Here is a 26,343-nt window from a genome sequence, read left to right as displayed (position 1 = left end):
CACCCTCCAGTAGTGGAGTGTCCCTTGCCCTTTTTTTATAGACTTTTGGGGGGTGGGATTTGGGAGTTGGGATCGTTTTGGGACGTTTCAGAGACAATCGTTGGGGTTAGGGTAGGTGAGGGAGATTATTTTGTTAGGGCTAAATAAATATATTTTTAAACTTTATCTGACCATACCTGTTTTTTACTGCTTTTCAGTCTGGTGGGTGGGGGGCGGGGGTGTAACAGTAACTTTGTTTTCCTGAACAGTCGCAGGACTTTAGTAGTACAACCGTCAATCTCTTGTCTACTCCGAAATAATACTCCATTATACTACCTCCCACCAAACGCTTATCTTACCTGTAATTTGTGTTAGAAATTAGGGCTAGGCCCAGGGCTGGCTCCAGGTGAAATGGGGATTAACGTTGTCAATCCTGGGCGGGTGACATTTCCTCATTGCGGTGGTACTAGTGGTGTGACACAGTGGCAGTTGCATGCCTATGGAAAAAAAGAAAACGAAACCTTGTTTGTCCTCCTTACTGTAGCATTACAACGGTTACGGTACGATCGAGAAAATAGCAGGTGACAGTAGACTAGAACAGTGCCATAATGTAGCCTAACAAATGGTAAAGTATTTGCTTGCAAGTATAACTAGTACTTGCGTTGAATTTATTTGACATTGGCTACTACTACTAGAAGATATAGTACTGAAGCTGAGTAAGTCTAGAAGATATCCTCGTATTCCTTCACCAGCCTGTTGCTATGACCTTATCCTCCCCAGCAAGTGTGTGGAATTATTGATGTCATTTTAGTCAGACATCAAGCAAAACAACACAGCCCGGGGGAAGAGGGTTAGGGTTTGTAAAATGGATGGGAATGGGGGTTTCTTTTTGGGTAGGTTTTGTTGAGAGAAGAAAAAAAAAGCAGAGTATGGACAAACAATAATTGAAGATACAGACAATCTTTGGTTACAAACTAAAGGTAAGCACATGCAGTCACACTCATAGAATAAAAGACAACAATGGATACTGTATCTGTATTGCGTATGTTGTTGGAGTTGTCCTGTTGAATTTGGTAAGTAAGTTGCATGCAGCAAACAATTCCTCTTATTGGCGGCACTCCTCCATTCCAGCTGACGCTTCGTCCATCAATGTGGTGACCACTGACAGAAGACACCCTGTCCACTGCCTGCCTGGCGGATGTTGACTGAAACCCGGCCTGTAATTATTGAACGGAAAACAGGAAGTGCTATTACAATACCACTGATAAATAAATAAAAGGTATGTACGCTGTGTGGTTCAAAAAGTGACACTTTGATTTCCCTAATAGACAGTACAATATTTTTGAAATTGCGTGCTCTGTCTGAGTCACCTTTTTAAGGATCAATAAGTATGGCCAAAATATTATAGCGGATCTTTCCCCTCAAGGTAGGTGTACTACTGTGTTTTAGAACAAAATTTGACCTTCCCAGCAATGCTCCCACCAAGACCCTTACTAAAGCCAGTCGCAAAAATGTAGAAGAACCCCAATCATATCTCCAAAAACGATGCCTAGCAGAAAAATGGTTACAAAACGTACTTTGAAAGTAACAGTAGGCCCAAATACAGACCGTGGATTGTATTCAAACCACTTGCAAGCAAGCAAAAGTATCCATAGCCAGCATCGCTCCAACAGTGCTCTATTACAACAGAACTGCGTTGCAATAGAACCCCCCGAAACACATGCAATCCTGCTGCTAGGGCTAACCCTAACGAACCCTAACTTACAAAACGTGCCAAAACGGGTGTTTCCTTATGGATTTTGTCCAACAAACTTCTAGCCGGTATTAGACCTTCCCAGGAATGCCCCAGGCAAGACCCGCCAACCCACCCGCAAAAAAACACCCGACACAACACCCCCAAACAGCGAAAAAGCTAAATCTCATACTTACAATGTCTCTCGGCCTTCGGTCCAAACGCGGCGCTGTGCAGCTAGGTCATCATCATCATCAATCATCATAACTCCTGTTTTCCACCACGGATTTCCTGAAAAGCAAATGCAATCAAGATTAGACTGTCGCAGCAGTGCTTCGACAGAGACCCCGGCCGCAACCCACCCACGAACAGCAGGAAGCCCCCCAAAACGCTACATTGAGCAAGATGTCAGAAGAAATAGCAAAAAAAAGGCTGTTCCTTATGGATTTTGTCCAAAACACTTCTATCCGGTATTAGACCTTCCCAGGAATGCCCCAGGCAAGACCCGCCAACCCACCCGCAAAAAAACACCCGACAACACCCCCAAACAGCGAAAAAGCTAAATCTCATACTTACAATGTCTCTCGGCCTTCGGTCCAAACGCGGCGCTGTGCAGCTAGGTCATCATCATCATCAATCATCATAACTCCTGTTTTCCACCACGGATTTCCTGAAAAGCAAATGCAATCAAGATTAGACTGTCGCAGCAGTGCTTCGACAGAGACCCCGGCCGCAACCCACCCACGAACAGCAGGAAGCCCCCCAAAACGCTACATTGAGCAAGATGTCAGAAGAAATAGCAAAAAAAAGGCTGTTCCTTATGGATTTTGTCCAAAACACTTCTATCCGGTATTAGACCTTCCCAGGAATGCCCCAGGCAAGACCCGCCAACCCACCCGGTAAAAACGACCCGACAACACCCCCAAACAGCGAAAAAGCTAAATCTCATACTTACAATATCTCTCGGCCTTCGTTCCAAATGCGGCGCTGTTCAGCTAGGTCATCATCATCAATCATCATAACTCCTGTTTTCCACCACGGATTTCCTGAAAAGCAAATGCAATCAAGATTAGACTGTCGCAGCAGTGCTTCGACAGACACCAAAAATTACCCACAAACACCCGGAACCCCGCCAAAGAGCACCTCAAAGGCAAGCAAGTCAGCAAAAACGGCAAGAAATTTCCACCTCATATTTGGTCCAAAACACTTTTGTCCATTATTAGAGCTTCACAGCAATGGGCCCAAATCCGTCAACTCACCCGCAAAGAAGTACAACACCCCCACAAGTGCTGAGTCTTTCTTCATTGGGCGTAATCCAGCACTCTGCTTGGAGGGAAATCGCAGTCTGGAGGAGGAGGATAGAGGAGCATGTTCTTCAGAACTTGTGAACCTGAGGAATGTAGACTGCGGCACCTTCAAATCAATAAGCAAACAAGTGAAGACAGTTCTGATGATGGTCTTGTTTTTGGGATTAGGTGATTAAAGTTTGAATTAAATTAACTGTGCAAAACAAAGAAAGAGAGACACAAAGCACACAGGAATAAAAGTGAATAAGGACGAAAAAGAAAGTTCTTGATTGATTGTCTCATTTTCAGGGCTCGGTGTCAGGGAATAAGAACAAGATTTCGTCATCATACTCTGCGAATTCAGGCTGGATGAGGTCAGTGCCACCGAACAGAGAAAAAATCCCCTCATCTACGTTGCTGTCCTCCTCGTCTTCATGCGGCGTGCTTTCTCGTACTTTGTAATCTGGTGGTATGAGGTGCTGATTCATCTTGATCATTGTCAGCCGCTCCACATTTTTGGGCGAGAGGCGGCTCCGTTTGGGAGTTACAATGCCACCAGCAGCACTGAAAACACGTTCAGAAGACACACTTGCGAGTGGGCAAGACAAATAGTTTATAGCCAGGTTGAAGAGCTGTGGCCACAATTGTTTTTTGCCATGCCAATACTGCAATGGCTCATCATTAAGGAAGACCTCTGTTGAGTCATTCAGATAGTCCTGCACCATCGACTCAAGGTCATCAACTGTTCCTCCACTTTGCTTACTTTTTGCTGTGCCTGTGACATTTTTTCGAGAACCATACCCCATCAAACTTAGCCAATCCTCCTCCGCAGCCACTGTTAGTGTTGTCATTGTGTGTGGTGCAGATGATCCAGTTGCCGGTGTCTTTAACGGCTGAGAGGTCACTTGTGCCCCAGCCACAGGTGCAGAAGTGGATTCTTTGTGACTGCGGATGGCCTGCTGATGCTGATGCTGATGTACTGGCTTCTCCTTCAATAACCTGCCGTTCTTTTTCAAACCTCTTGGCTGACCAGGCTAACCAATGTTTGTACTTTTGAACATCTGCATCAGCAAAAGGAAAGAATGCTTCGCCTGCCAGCGCCTTTTTGTAGCGTGGATCCAGAATAGTAGCACAAATGTAATGCTGATCTGACTTGATGTTTTGAAGACGTTCATCACCACGTAGGCGATCTAATAATTTCTCAGACAAAATGAAATGGTTTTTTTTTTTTCATCTTTTTCAAACTCAGAAGACACCGCCATCAGTTGGTGCTCAAGCATGCACAACAATGGGATAGCTTTTCCCAAATTACAGTCCTCCTGGCTGACTGCACGCGTGAAGAACTCAAAAGGACGAAGCATGTCTGTCAGGCTTTTAACTATGTCCCATTGCGCCGCACTCATCCGCAGGTCCTCCTTCTGAGATGTAGCCTCTGTGAAGAAATAGTGATCGAGTACCGTATACTGCTCATACAGACGCTCAAGCATGTAGAAGGTTGAGTTCCAACGTGTTGCCACCTCCTGGATGAGTGCTTTCACTGGCATTCTACGTTGAAGTAGCAGTCTCCGCAGATGCTTCCGGGCCTTAAAAGAATGGCTGAAATGGTTGCACATTTTGCGGCAGGTGGCCATTACCTCGGACGCTGGACTCTGTTTATCACTCAAGAATTTTTGAACTACCAGGTTGATACAGTGCGCCAAACACGGCACTCTAACATGGTCACCCATGAACATGGCCTTAACTACATTGGCGCCATTATCCGTGGAAACATAACCAATCTTGCGTTTTAGGGGGGATAGCATTGTCAAGACCTTTTTGTTAAACTCTTCCAAAAGGTTTTCTGCTGTGTGACTTTTCTCCAAGCCAAACATGGCTAGTGTTGCATGTTTCCGAGCAGCTTTGAAAACTTGGTCCGGGTCAACACCTGCGTTTAGCTTTGCTTTAACACCTGAAAAAGAGACCCAGTGTGCAGTGATGCACATGTAATCATCGCCTGGGCCACTGGTCCACATGTCTGTTGTCAGATGTATTGTGTGAACAGCACTCTTCTGCAAAGCTGCCCCAATCGCCTGCAGCACATCTTCATGTAGTGCTGGAACCGCAACTCTGGCAAAATAGAACCGGCTCGGAACCTTCCATTTAGGGCAGAGCGTTGCCACTAATTCAAGAAAACCTACCGCTTCTACAAAAGAAAAAGGTAGAAGGTCCACAGCTAGCATTTTAGCCAGCTTAGTGTTATACAGACGCGTCAGTGGGTGGTTGCGTTCATATGGCACGTCTGAAGTAAGCATTGTTCTAATGTTGCCCTGGACCAAGCATTTACGGGCTGATAATGACTTCGTTGACCCAATTTTGCTCGCTGGTGAACTTTTGTGCGTTGGTGTCTCACTCGCTCCAACACTCTTAGTGTGCCTCACATTGGGTGTGCTGCTGACAGGGGTACTGGGTGTAAGGGAAGTCTTTGACACGTCTTCTTCCTCCTCGTCATCATCAGATGAAACATCAACGTTTCCTTGAATTTGCCCTTTCTTGATCGCATCTAGGTGCGCAAACCATCTGACAGTGTGCTTTCTCTCAAGATGACCTCTCTGGCCGCCGGTACCATAGTTGGTACTTGACTTACCACGACTAACTGCAAGCTTACAAAGGGTACAAATGGCAAACTTTGGATTTTTTGGACAAACAGTAAAGAAGTCCCAAACTGGGGACTTGAAGTGTCTGTGGGACCTGGAGGAGGCGGCGATACTGGTGGTGGTGGTCATGAAGCTAATGCCAGATGAAGTGGAGGATCTGGATTGCCCAACTTTTGTACGTTTTGCACTTTCACCGCCACTAATTAAGGTCGAGGTTGACGGAGGTCTCTTCTTGCCAGAAAGAAATATGGAAGCGGGACGAGTTGGTGTACTACTTAACTCCAATGATTGTGGTGTTTCCACTGCCTCCTCATCGACAACATCATCATCATCATCACGCTGAGCAGCTCTTCGGGCTAGGGTCAAAATGTCTGTTTGCTGCATGCCCGCTGGGGCTGCAGTGACCTTTATGATGACTGGGTCGTCGTTGGCAGAGTCTTCATCAGCAGCAGTATCCGCCACTTCTTGTTGAGCCTCATCACACTCCATAACTCTGAGACTTTGGACGAGCTTCCTTTTACGCTTAACTACCTTTGTTGGATCATGGTGTGCCTCACTCTCAGACGGCTGTGGTGCTGGTTCCCAAGTTTGATCCGTATCATCAGAAGGAGGTGTGCTTGAAGAGGATGTAGACACCACCCTTGATCTCTTCCTTGCTAGGGGTGCGGAAGACAATGAAGGATCATCAGGAGGAGTGGCTTCCTCAAATGATACCTCGCCTTGATTGTCGATTTCCTGATGTGCCCCTACTTCGGGAGGAACAACTATTGTGGGCACTTGTGACCCTCCATGCACCTCTGCTTGCGCATCTCCTTGCGCTGCCTCTCCTTCCACATGTACTTGGGCTTGTACTTGCACATGTGATTGTTGTTGCGGCTGTGGTTGTTCAACACTCGTCAGATGAGCTACAACAACCTGTGTTGATTGAGGGACATTGCTGCTGCTTTCTTGCGATGAGCCAACATCACTGGTCGATGGTGATTGAAGAACTATACTGGCTGCCTCTGCAGCACTCAAGGGCTTGGACTTCAGTTGGCATGGTGGTGGTGGTGGTGGCACTGAGCCCAATGGAGCGGGGGTGCTGCTGCCAGCTTGGTCCCAAGCAGATCCCGCTGCTGCTGCTGCAGGCATACTTTTTTTTTTACTCCCAAAAAAAGGGGCGGGCGGCACACCAGTGTCCTTGGTAACTTGCTTCTTCTGCTCCTTACTGGCACCTTTCTTGCTAGAGGAGCTACGGGTTACTTTTTTTGGGGCCATCTTCTTCAGAGCAGGTCAGCAGGCAGCAGTTGCACGAGTTGCAGAGGGTTCTGTGTCCAGACGTGACGTCGCGTGACGTTATGCAGCACACACCGCTGCAGGACTTCTTCCTGGCACTGGTGGTTCTCTTGAGTCTTCTTGTGCACCTAAAAGCAATGGAAGACAGAGGAACATCAGTTCAGTTATACACCCCAAAAAATCGACAAAACACAGAAAAATGAGCACAATCCCATGCCATCCATGATGTTTACATTGAAGACACCCCACAGAAAGACTAGGGACATGCAAGTATGCAACACTCACTACCCCTGGGCATAATGGATGAAAAGTAGGCAAAATAAGTGCAGGCCTCAGACACTGCCTCTCCTCAAAATGGCCCCTTACACCCCAAGCACATGTTGCCTGTACCAGCCAGCACTCAAGATGGCCACCACCACCACCCACATGGCCAGTCCACATCAACAGAACACCCCCAAAAAACAGAAAAACAGCCAGAAATCACCACAATCCAATGCCATCCATGATGTTTACATTAAAGAGAGTGAGACCACACCACAGGCACACTCAGTCCATGCACCACCACCACCCCTGGGCAAGCAAAAGGCCACACCAGCAGCCCCCCCAAAACGACAAAAAACAATAAAATAAGCACAATCCCAGCCCATCCATGGCCTCAATTATGTTTAAATTCAAGAAGACACCCCACAGAAAGACTAGGCCCATGCAACACTCACCACCCCTGGGCAAAGGGCCACACCAGCAGGCCCAAAAAAACGACAAAAAACAATAAAATCAGCACAATCCCAGCCCATCCATGGCCTCAATGGTGTTTAAATTCAAGAAGACACCCCTCATAAACACTAGGCCCATGCAACACTCACTACCCCTGGGCATAAGGGATGAAAAGTAGGCAAAATAAGTGCAGGCCTCAGACACTGCCTCTCCTCAAAATGGCCCCCTTACACCCCAAGCACATGTTGCCTGTACCAGCCAGCACTCAAGATGGCCACCACCACCACCCACATGGCCAGTCCACATCAACAGTACACCCCCAAAAAACAGAAAAACTGCCAGAAATCACCACAATCCAATGCCATCCATGATGTTTACATCAAAGAGAGTGAGACCACACCACAGGCACACTCAGTCCATGCACCACCACCACCCCTGGGCAAGCAAAAGGCCACACCAGCAGCCCCCCAAAAACGACAAAAAACAATAAAATAAGCACAATCCCAGCCCATCCATGGCCTCAATTATGTTTAAATTCAAGAAGACACCCCACAGAAAGACTAGGCCCATGCAACACTCACCACCCCTGGGCAAAGGGCCACACCAGCAGGCCCAAAAAACGACAAAAAACAATAAAATCTGCACAATCCCAGCCCATCCATGGCCTCAATGGTGTTTAAATTCAAGAAGACACCCCTCAGAAACACTAGGCCCATGCAACACTCACTACCCCTGGGCATAAGGGATGAAAAGTAGGCAAAATAAGTGCAGGCCTCAGACACTGCCTCTCCTCAAAATGGCCCCCTTACACCCCAAGCACATGTTGCCTGTACCAGCCAGCACTCAAGATGGCCACCACCACCACCCACATGGCCAGTCCACATCAACAGTACACCCCCAAAAAACAGAAAAACAGCCAGAAATCACCACAATCCAATGCCATCCATGATGTTTACATCAAAGAGAGTGAGACCACACCACAGGCACACTCAGTCCATGCACCACCACCACCCCTGGGCAAGCAAAAGGCCACACCAGCAGCCCCCCAAAAACGACAAAAAACAATAAAATAAGCACAATCCCAGCCCATCCATGGCCTCAATTATGTTTAAATTCAAGAAGACACCCCACAGAAAGACTAGGCCCATGCAACACTCACCACCCCTGGGCACAGGGCCACACCAGCAGGCCCAAAAAAACGACAAAAAACAATAAAATCTGCACAATCCCAGCCCATCCATGGCCTCAATGGTGTTTAAATTCAAGAAGACACCCCTCAGAAACACTAGGCCCATGCAACACTCACTACCCCTGGGCATAAGGGATGAAAAGTAGGCAAAATAAGTGCAGGCCTCAGACACTGCCTCTCCTCAAAATGGCCCCCTTACACCCCAAGCACATGTTGCCTGTACCAGCCAGCACTCAAGATGGCCACCACCACCACCCACATGGCCAGTCCACATCAACAGTACACCCCCAAAAAACAGAAAAACAGCCAGAAATCACCACAATCCAATGCCATCCATGATGTTTACATCAAAGAGAGTGAGACCACACCACAGGCACACTCAGTCCATGCACCACCACCACCCCTGGGCAAGCAAAAGGCCACACCAGCAGCCCCCCAAAAACGACAAAAAACAATAAAATAAGCACAATCCCAGCCCATCCATGGCCTCAATTATGTTTAAATTCAAGAAGACACCCCACAGAAAGACTAGGCCCATGCAACACTCACCACCCCTGGGCAAAGGGCCACACCAGCAGGCCCAAAAAACCGACAAAAAACAATAAAATCTGCACAATCCCAGACCATCCATGGCCTCAATGGTGTTTAAATTCAAGAAGACACCCCTCAGAAACACTAGGCCCATGCAACACTCACTACCCCTGGGCATAAGGGATGAAAAGTAGGCAAAATAAGTGCAGGCCCCAGACACTGCCTCTCCTCAAAATGGCCCCCTTACACCCCAAGCACATGTTGCCTGTACCAGCCAGCACTCAAGATGGCCACCACCACCACCCACATGGCCAGTCCACATCAACAGTACACCCACAAAAAACAGAAAAACAGCCAGAAATCACCACAATCCAATGCCATCCATGATGTTTACATCAAAGAGAGTGAGACCACACCACAGGCACACTCAGTCCATGCACCACCACCACCCCTGGGCAAGCAAAAGGCCACACCAGCAGCCCCCCAAAAACGACAAAAAACAATAAAATAAGCACAATCCCAGCCCATCCATGGCCTCAATTATGTTTAAATTCAAGAAGACACCCCACAGAAAGACTAGGCCCATGCAACACTCACCACCCCTGGGCAAAGGGCCACACCAGCAGGCCCAAAAAAACGACAAAAAACAATAAAATCTGCACAATCCCAGCCCATCCATGGCCTCAATGGTGTTTAAATTCAACAAAACAGTTGTATCATGCACCCATAACCAACCCTGGTCCTACTGGATACTGTGGCTACCCACAATATAATTTATTTAATTTTCTGAAAAAGTTCAAAAATTGTACTTGCAGCAACTGTAATGCCCCAAACAAACTTACTTGTGAAAGTTGATTTCTAATCCAAAAGTGATCCAAAGACAGTCAAAAAGGCCTCAAATCCAAATATCCAGCAGCACCCACAAAAAGTAATCCTTCCAGCTCCAGATCCAAATGAAAGTGACCAGGAGATGGACAAAGCACTGGGAGGAGCCTGCTGGACAGGAACAGGAAGTTGGAGACTGTGGGGCACTTCCTTCCTCCCCCCCCCCCAAAATGGACTCCTTGCAAAAAAAAAGGCCATGCAAATGTCAACCTGAGGAGTGATTCTGATAAAAATCATAATTTTCTGAAGGTTTATCCTGTTTGCTGGTGATTTTCTTGTGCGAAATTGCAAAATCTCTATTTCGCAAGTGCGAGATTGTTCCTTTCCGCCGCAACTACGTGTTCGCAATTGCGAACTCTCGCGAGGTGTGCTGTGCAAGGTGGCAAGCCGCGAGTACGTATTCGCGGGCGACAAACTCCCGCGGGAACACGCAGCAAGATCTAAAATGGCGCATCACTCGCAAAGAAAAACAACTCGGCAAACGCTAAAATGACGGAAAGTGAACGCCGTGCACCACGCCGCGCGCCGCAACCAAGCAAAAAATCCGCCGCGAGCGGATTCACGGATTTTCGACAAATTCGCGCGCGTTCGCGGATTGCGAATTTGCCGAAAATCCGAAAAATCCGCGAGCGGAGCGGATTTTACGCCCATGCTTATCCGCATCTTCCTGGGATGACTCGAATCACAAGGTTGCGTGTGTTGTCACGTGTTTGTAATTTTGTTTTAATTAACATATCTGTTTGTAAAGATCTCAAAATTTCTGTGTGTTTTTGAGTCCAGTTGATTCTTTTAAAATCTGGTTTTATTAGATCATAGAGAGGTTTAATTCTCTCTGCATAATTTATGATGTAAGTTCTTCCGAAATTTAGGAAGCCTAGAATTGATTGTAAGTTTTTCAGTGTTCTAGGTGCTTGGATTACAGCACATTTCTCTAGGAAATTGTCGGCCAGGCTTTTGCCTTCACTTGATAGTTCATATCCTAAAAACAGGACTGTTAGATGGGCAATTCTTGACTTTTTAAAGTTGAATTTGTAACCCTCTGCTGCGAACCCAAGTATTATGGTGTTCACTCTCTTCAAGTGAGTATCCAAGTCATCATCTGTTAGATAGAGGTCGTCGACATAAGATAATGCCTCGTCATCATATGTTTGAAGTAATTCTGTTACTCTCGCTGAGAATAATCCTGGGCTGTTCTTGAACCCCTGGGGCAAACGACAGAAATTTTTTTGCGTGCCATTTATTGAGAACTCCGTCAAATATCTGCTCTCTGGTGCTATATTTTGACAAAAGAATCCATTAGAAATGTCTAATGTGGTTTTGTATTTTTTGCGCACTATGTTATTCATTAGTGCAGCACTATGCGAGTTTTGTACTGCAAATGTTTTGCAACATGAGTTAAGATGTCTGTAATCCAAAACAAGACGATATGAATTGTCTGGTTTGGAGACAGGAAACAAAGGATTGTTCATTTGTGAGGTGCAAGTTTCAATCACCCCCTGGTATTCAAGTTGATCTAGGATCTCTTTTACCTGTTTTTTTGCTTCTTGCTTAATCGGGTACTGCCTCTGTGCAGTAGGTTGTGATTTTAACTGGATTTTGTGAGGAGGAGAGTCCTCATCCCATCCCACATGATTTTTATATAAGGCAGGGGCTTGAGCTACTGCCCATTTTCTTGCAAGTGTATATTTTTTATGAATTGGAATATGGTTTGAGAAGGCAGGCATAATTATTTCTTCGCCATGTGGGCACTCCCTGACAAACTCTGGAGGCCATTCTCGTTCAGCTAGAAGGATGTCATAGCCCTTGGAGAGATTATCCCAAAATAGACCCCTTATTTTTCTAGTCTTATCCCCCTCTATACGCAATGTTATTTCATATATTTTATGAGGTTTGCTAACTCTGGTATCTGCAGTTTCCACCTGAATGTATTCATTCGTGTCCACTGTCTCCAGATGATTCATAAGGACTTTGCGAGCTATGCTCACTTCTGCTGCGCTGTCTAGCATTGTCTGAGCCCATTCTCCGTTTTTCAGCTGTGTCCTCAGTATTCTCGGCATTGTTAATTACTTTAATACTGGCTACCTTCTTTTTTGGAAATTGTAATTTTTTATTCAGATGAGCAGGTTCTTTGTCTTTGGACTTGACGTGCTCTTCCCTGTGTTCTGATCGTCCTCTTCTTTCCGATTTCTGCGAGGAAGTCGGAAAAGATTGAGAGGGACGTGTATCAATATCTTGATATCTATCAGGTTTTTTTATATTATCCCTATTTCTAAGGTTGTATTTTTTCACAGAGGGCTCCCTTTGGGGAGACTTGTGTCCTTGGTCCGGAGATCTTTCTCTCCGCCGAGGAGACCTTCCTCTGGACTGGAATCTTTTTTCTTTAGGATTGGATTGTTTATTTCCATCCCAGCTCTTTTTTTGAGTGTTTAAATTATTTTTAACAAATACTTTCTCAGGACTTTCAACTAGTTGGGGTTTCACTGGTATTCCACCCAAACTATCTCTTCCTAGTTCTTCATAGGATTTTTCTATGATTCTGGCAATTTCAGATGGTTGGTCTGCTATATTTGTCTCTTTTAACCTCTGGCGAATCGCCACATTTGCTGCTTCTCCCTTTATGTTGGCTAATAATATTGCAGAGACCTGCTTGAAGTCTTTCAGTAATTCCATACCGAGAGTTAAAGCAGGTTCTGGACCGTATTCATCTTGAATCTGTTTTAGCACATCTGGTATTACTGACATGGATGGTACACCATGTGTTTTTGTGTAAATGGAAGCAAAGACTGTTCCCCAAGTGTCACAGTCCTCCACATGTGGTGCGATTCCCATTGGAAGACAGATAGTCAGAATCCTATGTTTCTCAACAGGGGTGGTATCTGGAAACACCGCCTCTATTTGAGTGATTTTTTGTGCTAGCCAGAAAGGAATTTGTTCCCGTTTTGCGGGTACTTTACCTAGACAGGACTGTATGTTCTGTGGTGTAATTTTATTTGTGTTCCCCTGATGACTGGTCAGCTGTGGAATTTTGATTGCTGGTTGGATTGTTGAAGTCTGTATTACATATTGGATTAATTGTCTATGTATTTTTATTAATTGTTTTAGCTGTGCTAAAAGATCTGGTGCAGGCATTTCTTCAATTTCTGGATGTGGTGTGTATCCGGCTAGGACCGGCCACGTTGCTCCTGGTCTACCTAGTGGACCGAGCCTGGTGATGTGATTATTATGTTTTAGGGCGCCATTAAACAAGAGCAGGTGCTCTTGGAATTTGAGTGGTATTTCCACCTCCTCGAAAGGAGTGTACTCATTAGGAGGTACCTCTATTTTGTAATAGTGGAAGTCCTTTGTTACAGCGTTTGCTGCTGGAAAGTTTATCCATGAATAGAATACCTCTGTCTGCCGATATTCGTGTGCCTCAATTACGAATATGACTGTACCACCTCTTGGTGTCAGTCCATTTTCTATTAGTTTTAGGGTTATAGATTTCCATATGTTGACCGGGATGAGTATTATATCCGGGTCATTTTGCAGCAGAGTATTGTCTGCTACTAGGAGTTCAGCTGCTATTCTAACTGTCTCCCTTTCTTCTTCACTTTCTGTCATTTTACTGACAGGAAGGTTATTCTGTTTGTTTGCAGATCAGGTTTCTATGAAAACAAAGATTAGATGCACAATATTTTGGAACAGTGTATCCTTCAACGTTGAATAAACCAAGAACCATACATAGGAGTCTCCTCCTGCGAGGTTTGGCGGATATGACCTTTCACCCATTCCAGACGTCTTTGGAGTATTATGGGAAGAAAGGGGTCTGTGTGAAAAAGCACGACTGAGTTACTCTAATGTCTTGCGTTAGTTTTATCGCCTATCCAAACGTTGGGCGCCATGTAGTGTAGTTCCTATTATCCCAATAGGCTCTGCGCATTGGAATAATATCTTCAATAGTATAGACCTAGGGCAGAGGTTAACTAGGTCTTCTATCGACGATATTAGACTTAAAGTTTTGTGTTTGCCAGCTAGCTCAGAGTTCACTAGAAACTTTCTCGAATAGGCAAGGAGGAGTTTAACCTCCCTGGAGAGACAAGAAGGGATTTAGCTTCCGACAACCATAGAACATGACAACTTTGCTCTCCCCTAATCAAGAGTGTATCTCTAGAGTCGTGTGAAAACAAAAGACAACTTATTTTACTCAGTCAGTTCAGGGCATTCTTAGTTTCACCAGATTGTAGAGAAAAGGAAGAGACGGGCGTGTTCAATAAAAAGATGTTATTTATTGATCAGTCTCCTTTCTCATACAAGAGAAATGAATCGCTATTATTGTAATACTGATAGTTAAGTAAAGTGCATACAGTAAAGACAGAATTATAAAATAATACTGTAAAAGCATTGATATGGTTTCTGAGCCATATGATACTTTAAAATGGATAAAATAGATACATACATATATACATTTGACTAATCGTAGTCAACTGGTGCTTCTAACCACGCCTACCCCAGTGTACCTGACCTAAGCCTAATACGTGGGCGGGAGTAGATAAGTAGCAGTTTAAGTTAAGTTTGTTTTGCCAAGGGACTGACTCAAGAATTCTCTGCAAGGGGTTATTCAGTTCTGTACCTGAGATCTAGAATGATGGAGGGCTGGTATCTCTTTTCCCAGGTCTTGATATTCCAGCTGCCTGCGAGGGCTGCTTGGAAGCGCCGGAGCTGGATTTCTCAGCAGGAGAAAGGCAGCGTCTCGTTCTCAGCGCGTCAGGAAGGCGGGTCAGCGCCTGTGGGCTTCGCTCTCTGCTGGGCTCCTCGGTCCGTCTCGCTGCTCCAATCTCGTCACCACCGCATGTGTTTGCTTAAGGCAATGTCGGTAATATTTATACCTGAAAGGTGCCGAGATTGACGTAAGGATGGACATATATACGTCAATAAGGATGTCATATGAACGGGCTCGTTCGCACATTCTTTTGCTGAAGTTCTCTGTGAAATCAAAACAATGGCTATGGGAATTTCCCAGGTCGCTGTAGGTTTGATTTGTTTTGAGAACTCCGTATGCCTTATCAGGGGCTGGAGGAATATCGCTTGTCTAATTAGATTGCATGCGTTATGACCTAATCAGATAACGCGCTTCTGTGCCGTGGTGTGGCTTAATCAGATAACGGTTTTTGCACCGTTGCATGGCTGCTAGTTAATTATTAACCAAACCAGGGTCAGGAATAGGGGAATCGATACAGTACCTATAGGAATACATCACAGTTTCAATTACAAATGACTTCAGCTTCTCTCTGGAGCTTGTCATGTGCAGAAGGTCTCTCAAAATGGAGTAATAACGTCTCCCAAGCACGAATTTATTGTTTCATAAAAGAATAGAAAGAAACAGTTGTAGAACACAGAATAAATGAATACACTGTATACCATGTATTTCTGCTCTATACCCATTATCTTAATTTTAACTATAGCATTAGGATTAGACAGAACGAACAGCTTGGCAAAAGCGGCAATGCAAGCTTCTCGCATGTGAAAACATAGAGCAGCCATATTAGCCCTAGTGCGCAGAAGCGGCAGCTTCACTCCACAATAATGAATACGGCATGTCACGTGAGTATGACAGACGCATGCGCAATAGAAACCCTCGCGTAGCAGCAGCCATATTAGATGCAAGCGTATTATGATTAGCAAACACATAAGCAAGCTTCACTCGGACACCCCGTGTTGATGTAAAATATGCAAAATTAGTAAAACAAACATGTTGGTTATTTTTTTAACGTTATTCGAGGTTCATGAGTACAAGCAAGTCGCTTCATGTGCGAATCCTTGCTCCATCAGATACATAGAGATTTTTTTTAAATCTATGTGATTGATTTTTTAAATGTATGAGTTGCACTTAAAGTCATAATTGGTCTATTGTGTTTTTTGTATACAATTGTGTGTACTGTAATATAATATGTACAGTTTATTTTATGTATTTGTATGTAAATAGATTTGTTGAAAGTGTTTTTGGAATATTTGTAAATTATGCACCATCTTTTCCTTTTCATAAACAATAGCCTAATGAAAAAACAAAATAAGACTAATGAAAAGGTATAAATAAATAGAGGTACAAACATAAAGAAATGTGTTTGGCTAATGAGCATAAATTATAAACGCTTAGAAAAAGTACAGATCCAGGCAAACTTCGTTTTTTGCATCCTTAGAAAGGTGGGCATAGCAATATGTGGGATAGATGTGTTGCATAAACCACAGGCAGACTATTATGAAAGGCAGGGTGGATTATTCAGGAGTTTTTCTATGAATTCCTTGAGCAATTCAGTTAACAACCAGTGATCCACACTTATAAACCATTCCTGGCAACACTCACAGTTCAGAGGCCTGACAGGAGGCAATTGTACAAACCTGCTAGGGGGTCTACCTGCTGTTAACACCTTGGGCGTGGCCGCAATTTTGCGCCTGTGCCGTGGTTTTGGAGAGTGGACGCGATTATGAGGGCCCCCAGCCGTCATCAGCACACGCCCACCGTGATGCATGACGGCCGCGGGCCGTCATGAGCAAGGAAGGGGTTAAATGGCTCGTCGTGAGCGAGGCGACTCCTGTTTACACTGGGACAGCAATACTATTCTGTGGCGAGCGGAGTCAAATCTCTTGTTAATCCCAAAAGGAGATAAGTATATAGACATGTCTAGACGAGGCAGTCTGTATGGAGTTTCTTGGGAAGTGTGAAAGTTTTTCATGAAAGAGGGAACTGCAACCACCTGAGAAACTCCCACAAGACCAGTTGAGAATAGACTCGTGCCTAGGAGTCATACTAGAAGTGAGGCACGTTGTCCTTACTTGAACCCATGAGTTGTTGCTCAAAAAACATTCTGTGGGTGTTACAGAACTTTGGGACAACCCAGGAAAATACAAAGAACGTTTGCTGTGTGTTAACTTAGTCCTTACTTTTATTTTTAATGCCATCATGGATATAAATAAATCTGTTTTAAAAGCACACTATTTTTCCAATAACTATTTTTATCTTAAACTGGGGTATTGCTTTGTTATAGTAGTAAAAAAAAAATGTACTTCTGTCCCAATGGCCGTTTTTGAGAAATCCAAGTAGAGTAGTGGCGTGCCTAATTTTTCACTTGCACAGGCAATTAAGCCAAATATGTCAGTTCTTGTATTGTTATGTCTCCTGATCTGTACGTCAGAATTGCCTAATTTTGTGTGATTTTATTAATTAATAAGTGTTTTCTTTTAAACTAAATGACTTTCAAAATATTATCCAGTTAATTTCTTAAACTCTACGGTTGCTTTGGTTCGGTTGTTCATGTACAAGCACATTTCACTGATGTAGACCTTACTGACTGTGCCCACTTTCCAAGGGTAAGTTCATGATTCCTTGCTGAATCTAGGGGCATATTATCCAGGGTGGCGATAGGGAATTTTCGCCGCTTTAGCTGCCGTTTTCGGTCGCTAAGAGGCGATAATTCTATCACCCTAATAGCAAGCAGTCGCTAACAGCAGTTAGCGACAGCTTTTAGGTGATAGCGAGCGGTTTGGGGCCCGCTTTGTATGTTAGCGATAATTATCGCAAATGACATGCATAGTGGGCGTACCCAAACTGTTAGCGACTGGAAACAGTCGCTAACATCGCGATCGCCTATTAGCAAGGCAGGGGTAGCGATGGAAATATTCGCGCTAAGAGCAAATATCTCCAAATACTAACACCTGTCCAGACCAGTTCTTAGCCATGGTATCCAATGGGAGGTTGATAACATGGCTAAGAGCATTTCGTCGCTAATGCGTGAATATCACTGTATTCTCAGCGATATTCACGCATTTCACCGCTATCGCCGGAAAATGTATCGCTTTGGAGATAAACGTTGCTAATAGCACGTTATCTCAGCGATAAATTCCGGCGATGCTCAGCGATAAAAAAATCGTCGCTAAGCCTATTTAGCGATAAATATCGCTACTTGTTGGTAATATGCCCCCGTGTTCTTACTTTTACACATATACATTCAGGCAGTGTTTGGAGAAAGGTGCAGTGCTTACTCCCAGAAGAGTGGCCGCTCCTGCTGCATTAAAGCTGTGCACTGTATCAGATGTGGGCATTCAAACATACAAACAGAGCACCTTTTGGGTGATGCATCATTACAGAAGGGCCCCTGCAGTCCAGGCTGTGCATCCGATGCACATACCTGTGATTTGCATACCATGCATTTGATTCAGGAAATTTCTAATTCCATCTAGCTTCACTTGATGAAATTGCATGATTGTCCACAAATCACTTTAACTCCTTGTACTTCAGTTCCTTATGGTGTCTAAACTTGTAACTTAGAGAAACAAGAAAAGCACCAGGACTGAGGTATATAAAAATCTGTACATTGAGAATGTTTAGATTGACTCTATTTTCCAGGCGAGGAGTATGTATATCAGCACAGATGCTAACCTCTGAAATCCAAAAGGTTTTAGTGAGAGATTAGAATAGAAAAATCTCAAAACGCTACCTGCATAATTTAATAGTATCTAAGAATCATTGAACCCGTGGCCACTTGCCCACAGCAGGAGAATGTAATTAAAAGTCTATCCAATTTGCTCTGTGATAAAATTCAAAGGCATGAACTAAATTCCAGCAGAGTCCTTGGTCTTGCACGTCTGGCATAACAATATTGTAAAGGTCACTGTGTTCCTACAGATCCGGAGATATAAAGGTTTACTTGTTAGGTTCTCTTGGATTTCTTGTGCAGGCATTTCATTTAATAATGTTTCTTCTTTAACTAGTGCTGCTTGTACCCAAAGTTTCCAGTATCATTTGCCAAGGCTGGTGAAGTGAGATGGGAAACAGCCATTACAACGCAACTTTCACAATGCACTACCATTACAACGAAACATTTACAACGCAGAATCCATTACAACGCATGCCATTACAATGCATGCCATTACAACACAGATGCTATTACAACGCATGCCATTACAACGTAAATATGGGTAAGTATTTAATTTAATTTCAACCCCTACACATACAACACTTACCCTACTATTACACCCCCCTGGAGTTAGAATAGTAATTGTAACCCCTACACTATCCAACATTTACACTTCTATTACATTCCCATGAATTAAAATTAAAAAAATTCTTAACCATACTTACGTTGTAATGGCATGCATTGTAATAGCATCGGCGTTGTAATGGCATGCATTGTAATGGATCCTGCGTTGTAAAAGTTTCATTGTAATTGTATGCGTTGTGCATGTATGCGTTGTAACGTCATACACTCTGTGAGATAGACTCCTGAAATATTAAAAGGGTATGGATATCCATTTAGAATGGACCATGAAGCAGCTTTCTTCACACTGTCTTCGTCACAGATCATGATAAGTTTGATTGGAAACTTACGCTTGTGACAATGTGATTCCCGGCAGGTGTAAACCCATTTATGGGAGCAGATTTTTTAACAATGAGCGAGGAGATCTCTGTAGTAAGTCCACCAAGAAGGTGGTTAAATGGGCATTTCAGGGAGTGACTGGCCTTGAAACATACTACAAATATGGCATTCCCAAACTACAGTTTGCCCCATTTGCACGATAGGAATGGTAGGAGATTTACTGCAGTGTGGGGCTGATATACTTCACCTTCCAGGTCGGGAAAAAGAGGGAATTACCTCCACTTTTGCGCCATAGGAACATCACTTTTTTGACGGTCTTGTGCTGAGGCATATTTACAAGGCCATGTAAAGTCACTTTACATGGCTTTTCATGGCCTTGTAAATATGTGCCCCTTTTGAACAGAAAACTGCGCTAAAGGGGCGTTCCTTGGGTGTTGCTGTTCCAACGCAACACCAATGGAATCAGAAGAATTCTAAGTGTTTCGGTAAATCGTAAACCTGGCAATGCGTCAGATTCTAACGCCACCCCAGGGGTGGCGTTAGGGAGTCGCAACGAGGAGAAATGTTTCATTTTCTTTTTGGTTTTTTCTTTTTCTATGTGTGCTGTATTCTGCAGGACACATAGAAAAAGGAACTTGCCTGAATTGCTTAATTTTGTGCAGGGAGGTGTCCCTTGCTGCACAAAATCAATCAGACCCACAATGCAGAAACCTGTGCAAGGACAGGAATGTGCGTTATGTCCAAGATACAGCACATTCCTGTCATTTTTTGAAAGATTCCTTTATGCGCTGCCCTGCGCCAAAACCTCATAAATGAGTCCCTTGGGCAGGCTGCAGGTGAATATTTTTGACATAGAGAAAAACATATAAAAAGTGCATTTACATGAGGGTATCCTTTCCCTCAGTATGCTGTTTTGTGCCATATTATTCCACACAGAAGGACTTGAAACAAATGATTTTAATCACGTGATTCAGAGTGGAATTAAAATGGAAACCATCACTAGGTATAGATTCCTATAGACTGATGAATTCTAAACATTTGTTAATGTGTATGCATTTTGATAGGACTCTTCGAATAATAATAGTAACAGCACTAATATTACTACTACCACTACTACTACTAAAAACAGTAATACCAATAACAACAATAGTAATAATTATTATTAGTAGTATCATAATTATTATATTTTTTATTAACTCATGCACAGAGACAAGCAAATGAGCCAGCCATATAAGCTTAACAGAGACATTTTTGCTCTTCTACCTGATCTGAAAAGATCTTTAATCTCAAAGTCAGGTGTAACTACCAGGAAGTAATTACAGCATATAGGAGTGTTACAGCTGCTAGACTCTGCAAACTGTGACTCCTGCCCTGCCAAGAGGTTCTAATCCAGTCTTGGGCCTTCAAAAAGGGTTCTATAGCTGTCTCTGCCAAAAATCTATGCAGCGCCTGCTTTGTGGCAGTCAGAAAACAATGCATTTGCCTGCGACAGCAATACACTGTGGCTTTGGAAACGCAGCACCTTCATCGTAAGAAATTCGACGATGATGCGGGACCCGGGGCTCGACGATAACTCAGTGTGTTCATCGTAAGGTGTTCAATGACAACACAGTACCGAACTGCAAAGGCTCAGCGATGATGCAGTTTCTTCATAGTAAAGGGTTTGATGACAATGGAGGTAACTCAATGCGTGACTCAGAACAGATGCAGTTGCTCCTCGACCTCAACACATCTTCCGTAAAGACCTGTTTACAGTGTCGCCTGCATGGTTTCCGTATTTGAACCACGCTCCATTGTGGTTGGCTGGATTTTTTCGGATTTGACCCGGTCCAGCACAACCAGATGTATCCTGTTGGCACTTTATGCTTTTAAGCACTATATTTCAAATTCATTTCCAAAAAATTCAAAACTTCGGTTCTACTTTTGGATTTTTGTCGTTTGATCTTGTTTTAAGTGTTGCACAAAAACTTTACAAATTGTCTCTTTAGGTTAAGCCTGACTACTCTGTTCCAAGCGACCAGAGGTTAAGCACTTGTTAATGTGGTGGTCCCTACTTGGACAGGGTGTAAACATGAGACCCCAATTCTAACATTGGTGGCAGCTGTAGGATAGGACTTGTGTTTGTGCAGTGCCTTACAGTAATTTAGTGTACACTACCATCCACACAAATAGCATGAAAGGGGTGCCATGTAGAGACCCCATTTCAAACAATCCTCCTTCAGGATAGGGTTTAGTGGGAGGAAATACTTGATTACTCATGTCTGGGGAAGGGATAGCTTCCTTAAGAATAGCATCTATAATGGTCTCAATCGTTCCTCATGTTATTTTTATGTACTTGAACTGAGTCACAAGAAGGCTGGCAACACTTCCTGGTTTGAAGTGTTGGCAGCCATTCAGATCTCGCCCAAAAAATTGGGAGGGATCGCGCATTGCTGTGGCCACAGTTGTGTATCTGAGAAATCTTAAGATTTCTCAGCAACTACTGAATTTATTTACACTATTTAAGAAAAAGGTTGCTTTCTGGACTGAGCGCTACCTTTTTTCCAAATTTGGTGTAATTCCGTTCAGCAGTCAGGCTGTAGCCATGTCTAAAGTTTCCTTTAGAAATTAACTTGGAGAAAAAGTGTTTTGCCCCCCCCCCTTTTTTCTCTGCCCCGCTTGACGGACCACCCCAAAACTTTTATGACAACAGCTGTAGTGACTGGCGTATTAGTTTTGAATATTTTGCAAGGATTCGTCCAATAATAGCAAAGTGATTGGCAAATCAAAGAACACTCTTCCTATGGAAGCTACATACTAATTATAACTACCTACTGGTGACCGCTAGCTATATATATATATATATATATATATATATATATTCACTGAAAAAAACATAGGCCCCTTTGGCCAGGGTGGCAGAGGCCTTGGGGTTTGAAATAATATCGTACGCCGATGACACCCAGTTACTATTTAACCGCGGACAACATGCTGAGGCGGACAGACTTCGCTTTGCTACGGGGTTATCGGTGATCTCTAACTGGATGACTAACAACTGTCTCCAGTTGTACCCGACCAAGACGGAGCTGATGCTCCTAGGAAAAGCCTCAGAATTTTGGAATAGTGACTGGTGGCCGGCAAAATTGGGCTTGCCCCCTACGCCTAAATCTTGTGTTAATAACTTGGGCATTAAATTAAATCAGTCTTTAACCATGCAGGACCATGTGACCGCAGTATCTGGCGCATGCTATTATAGGCTTAGACTACTTAGAAAGATCCCCCCCTTCATCCCCCTAGAACACCGTAGAACAGTCACGCAAGCCTTGGTCCTGAGCCGCATCGACTACGGGAACGTGCTGCTGGCTGAAGTGGGAACCACCTCCCTGAAGAAATTACAGGTCATTCAAAATACGGCAGCTAGGCTGGTCATGAATCTGCCATCTGGCACCCCTTCGCAACCTTTACTGAGAAGGCTTCACTGGCTCCCTATAAAACAGAGGTCTTTTTTTAAGATCTGCTGCCTCACCTACTGTGCGTTGCAGGGGCAAGGCCCTGAGTATCTTCAGAAGAAACTGGGAAGATATATCCCCTCACGCTCTCTGAGATCGAGTTTCAAACAGTTATTGGTGGTCCCTCGGACCAGACTTCGCAGATCTGGGGGCATGGCATTTTAATGCCTTGCGCCTAAATACTGGAACAGTCTGCCGTTGTCCCTGCGAGAATCCCCCTCCTACCTGATGTTCAGGAAACATCTTAACGCTCTACTGTTCTAATTCTCTCCTACCTTCTGTGCTCCCTGCCTTTCAGGTTGTCCTAGAGTTAAGCGCCGAGATTCCCCCAGGTGATTTGTGCGCTATAAAAGAGAGACTAACGTAACAATTAGCTTTTAAAAAACCTTTGAAATTCACACAAAAAACTATAAGTTTTAGGGGTGTTATAGTTAGCTGGACATTTCACTCATACAAAACCATTGAAATTGCTCCTATATAGTTAGTTGTGCTAACTATATTTCGCGCACTAGCAATCCACTGCTGATGATGTCACATATTAGATCATTCATGACATGGTCAGTGACATCACTGATGACATCTCAAATGACATCACTGATGACATCATCCAGTGAATGTGGTTTGCTTCGTTATTTAAATATGCATTATATATATAGCAATTTGCATTGAAGAAGGAGTGGATATATATAAATAAATATTTGGATAGAGGATTTAATAGCAGTGTAATTGACTGTTTACTTGACCAATTTATAATGTCTCACTAAATATAGTGGATAGTGACTAAACTGTGTGAATATCTGTATCACTTTGTCAGTTGTTGTGTAAACTGATTCTACAGTTGGTTACTAGCTATGTGAAAGTCTATATTAGTTATTGATTAGTTAACTGAGTATTTGTATGGAAGTGTGAAAGTTTGTGTGGTTCGGTGGGGGGGGGGTGACTGTCCAAAGATGTGTGAATAGTTGATTCAGTAGATATATGAAGTTAAAACTACATGTTCTAACAGTTTGGGTGGGTGAATCTCTTTATGGGTGTGGTGATGAGCAAATATATTTCTCAATGGTACATGTCCAACAAACTAGAAAAATAAAAGGCAGTGTATGTGTCAGTTGTTGTATATAAATATGTATACATAAGACTCAATGATTGTGTGAGTGACTGTATGGATAACTGTATACTTGTAATAATGATTTTATAATTCACTAAGTATGACTTACGATCTAAATGAATAGATGAAGTGGTGTTTGTATAAGTGTTTTGCTAAGTAAATATGTGAGTATGGTCCATTGTTTGCATAAGTGAGTAGGATGACTTCATATGTGAATAGGATGTGGACTGTTGTTTAATCTCGATATAGGTGTATAAGTATTTTTGATAGTATTCTATTGTTCATTGACAGCATGTATGAGTGAATCTACAGGTAAGTGATTAGATGTGTGTATACATCTATGAATCACTGAGTGGATTTTTAGATACTTGCTGTGACAATGGATTCAAATATGATACTCTGTATTTTACAAAGAGTGATGAAAAATTTTAATAGTGTATGAAAAGGTGTATGTGATTGTCACGTGGATGATGTCATCAGTGATGTCATTTGAGATGTCATCAGTGATGTCACTGACCATGTCATGAATGATCTAATATGTGACATCATCAGCAGTGGATTGCGGGTGTGTGAAATATAGTTAGTACAACTAACTATATAGGAGCAATTTCAATGGTTTTGTATGAGTGAAATATCCAGCTAACTATAACACCCCTAAAACATATAGTTTTTTGAGTGAATTTCAAAGGTTTTTTAAAAGCTAATTCCTAACTATATAAGGCCTGAAACCTATGGTTTTTTCAGTGAATTTCAAAGGTTTTAAATTAGCCCACCAGGAGCCTCCAGTATAAGCCAGGGAGCTGCATTACAGAGAGGTGTAATGAGGCCACACCCTTTTTTACACCTCTCTGCAACGCAGCCCCTGGGCGTGTTTGCAGAGGGGGAACTAATTCCCCTTGCATACTGCGGGTCCCTGGGGGCCAACTAGCCCACCTGGAACCCTAATTTTTCTTTCTGAAGCACTAATCATACTTTCTATGGCAAAATTAACCCCCTCATTTTGTTCCTTTTTAAATTAAATGTTTTCAGACTTACCACTTCATTCCAATCAAGATGGCTTCTGGTGTGCCATACTTTTGTCATAAGTAAGACTGTTAGCGCTCTAGCTGTTCTTTAGAACACTCTGGGACATTCTGTCATTGGGCTATACTTGGGCTACATCTGGGTGCTATTTGGGCTACATTTGGGCTCTTTTGTCTCTGGTGGCCATCTTGGGAGACTGCATGTCAGTTTTTCATGAAATAGTAGAGGATTTGAGAAGACACTCAAAATGTGCCCTAATTTTTCTTTCTGCAGCACTAATCATACTTTCTATGACAAAATATACCTCCTCATTTTGTTCCTTTTTAAATTAAATGTTTTAAGAGTTACCACTTCATTCCAATCAAGATGGCTTCAGGTGTGCCATACCTTTATAATAAGTAGGACTGTTAGCGCTCTAGTTGTTCTTTAGAACACCCTGGGAAGCTGTAGTAGAACACACAGGAATCAACTGACAGTTTCTGTCCTTGTTGGTTGTACATGTTTTACTGAGAATGTCAGACTTCATTCTCACATGACTGAGAAAGATAATGTGAATTTACAGAAAATATGCTTTCAGTTTAGCTTATAGACCCCCTTCCAAACCACTATGGGAAAAGCATGAGATAATAGTTTTCTTTCAAACATGATTCATGATATTCCAGCAGAAGGGTTTTTCACATGGTAAAATCACCTTAGAACACACCACAATTCCTAAAATGAGTATGGTACCATCAACAAATGATTATAATGTAACTAAAGTCCTAAAACCTTCTATTAACTGCAATGCTTTTTTAATGAGGTGCTATCATGTATATTGGTCCCAAGATGGCTGCTTCTTGGATGAAGTGCTGACAGCCAATCAGATCTCACGATGAGATGTGTGGTTAGGCTCCGCCCAGATATATACATTTTTTTAAGTTAATTTTCGTAAAAACCCCTGGAGCAATTTTCACCAAATATAGAAAAGGCACTTCTGCGTACCAGTCCCTACAATTTTGCAAAGTTTGGTGTAATTCCATTCAGCGGTTCAGGCTGTAGCCTTGTCTATTCGTCCTATGGAATTTAACATGGGGGAAAATGTTTTGGGACCCCCCTTTTTTCTCAGCCCCCGCATGACAAACCCCCTCGAAACTTCCAGGGAAGAAGCGGA

Source organism: Lissotriton helveticus, chromosome 3_2 (assembly GCF_964261635.1).
Source record: "Lissotriton helveticus chromosome 3_2, aLisHel1.1, whole genome shotgun sequence".
Taxonomy (NCBI): Eukaryota; Metazoa; Chordata; class Amphibia; order Caudata; family Salamandridae; genus Lissotriton; species Lissotriton helveticus.
Note: the sequence above shows the minus strand (reverse complement) of the source record.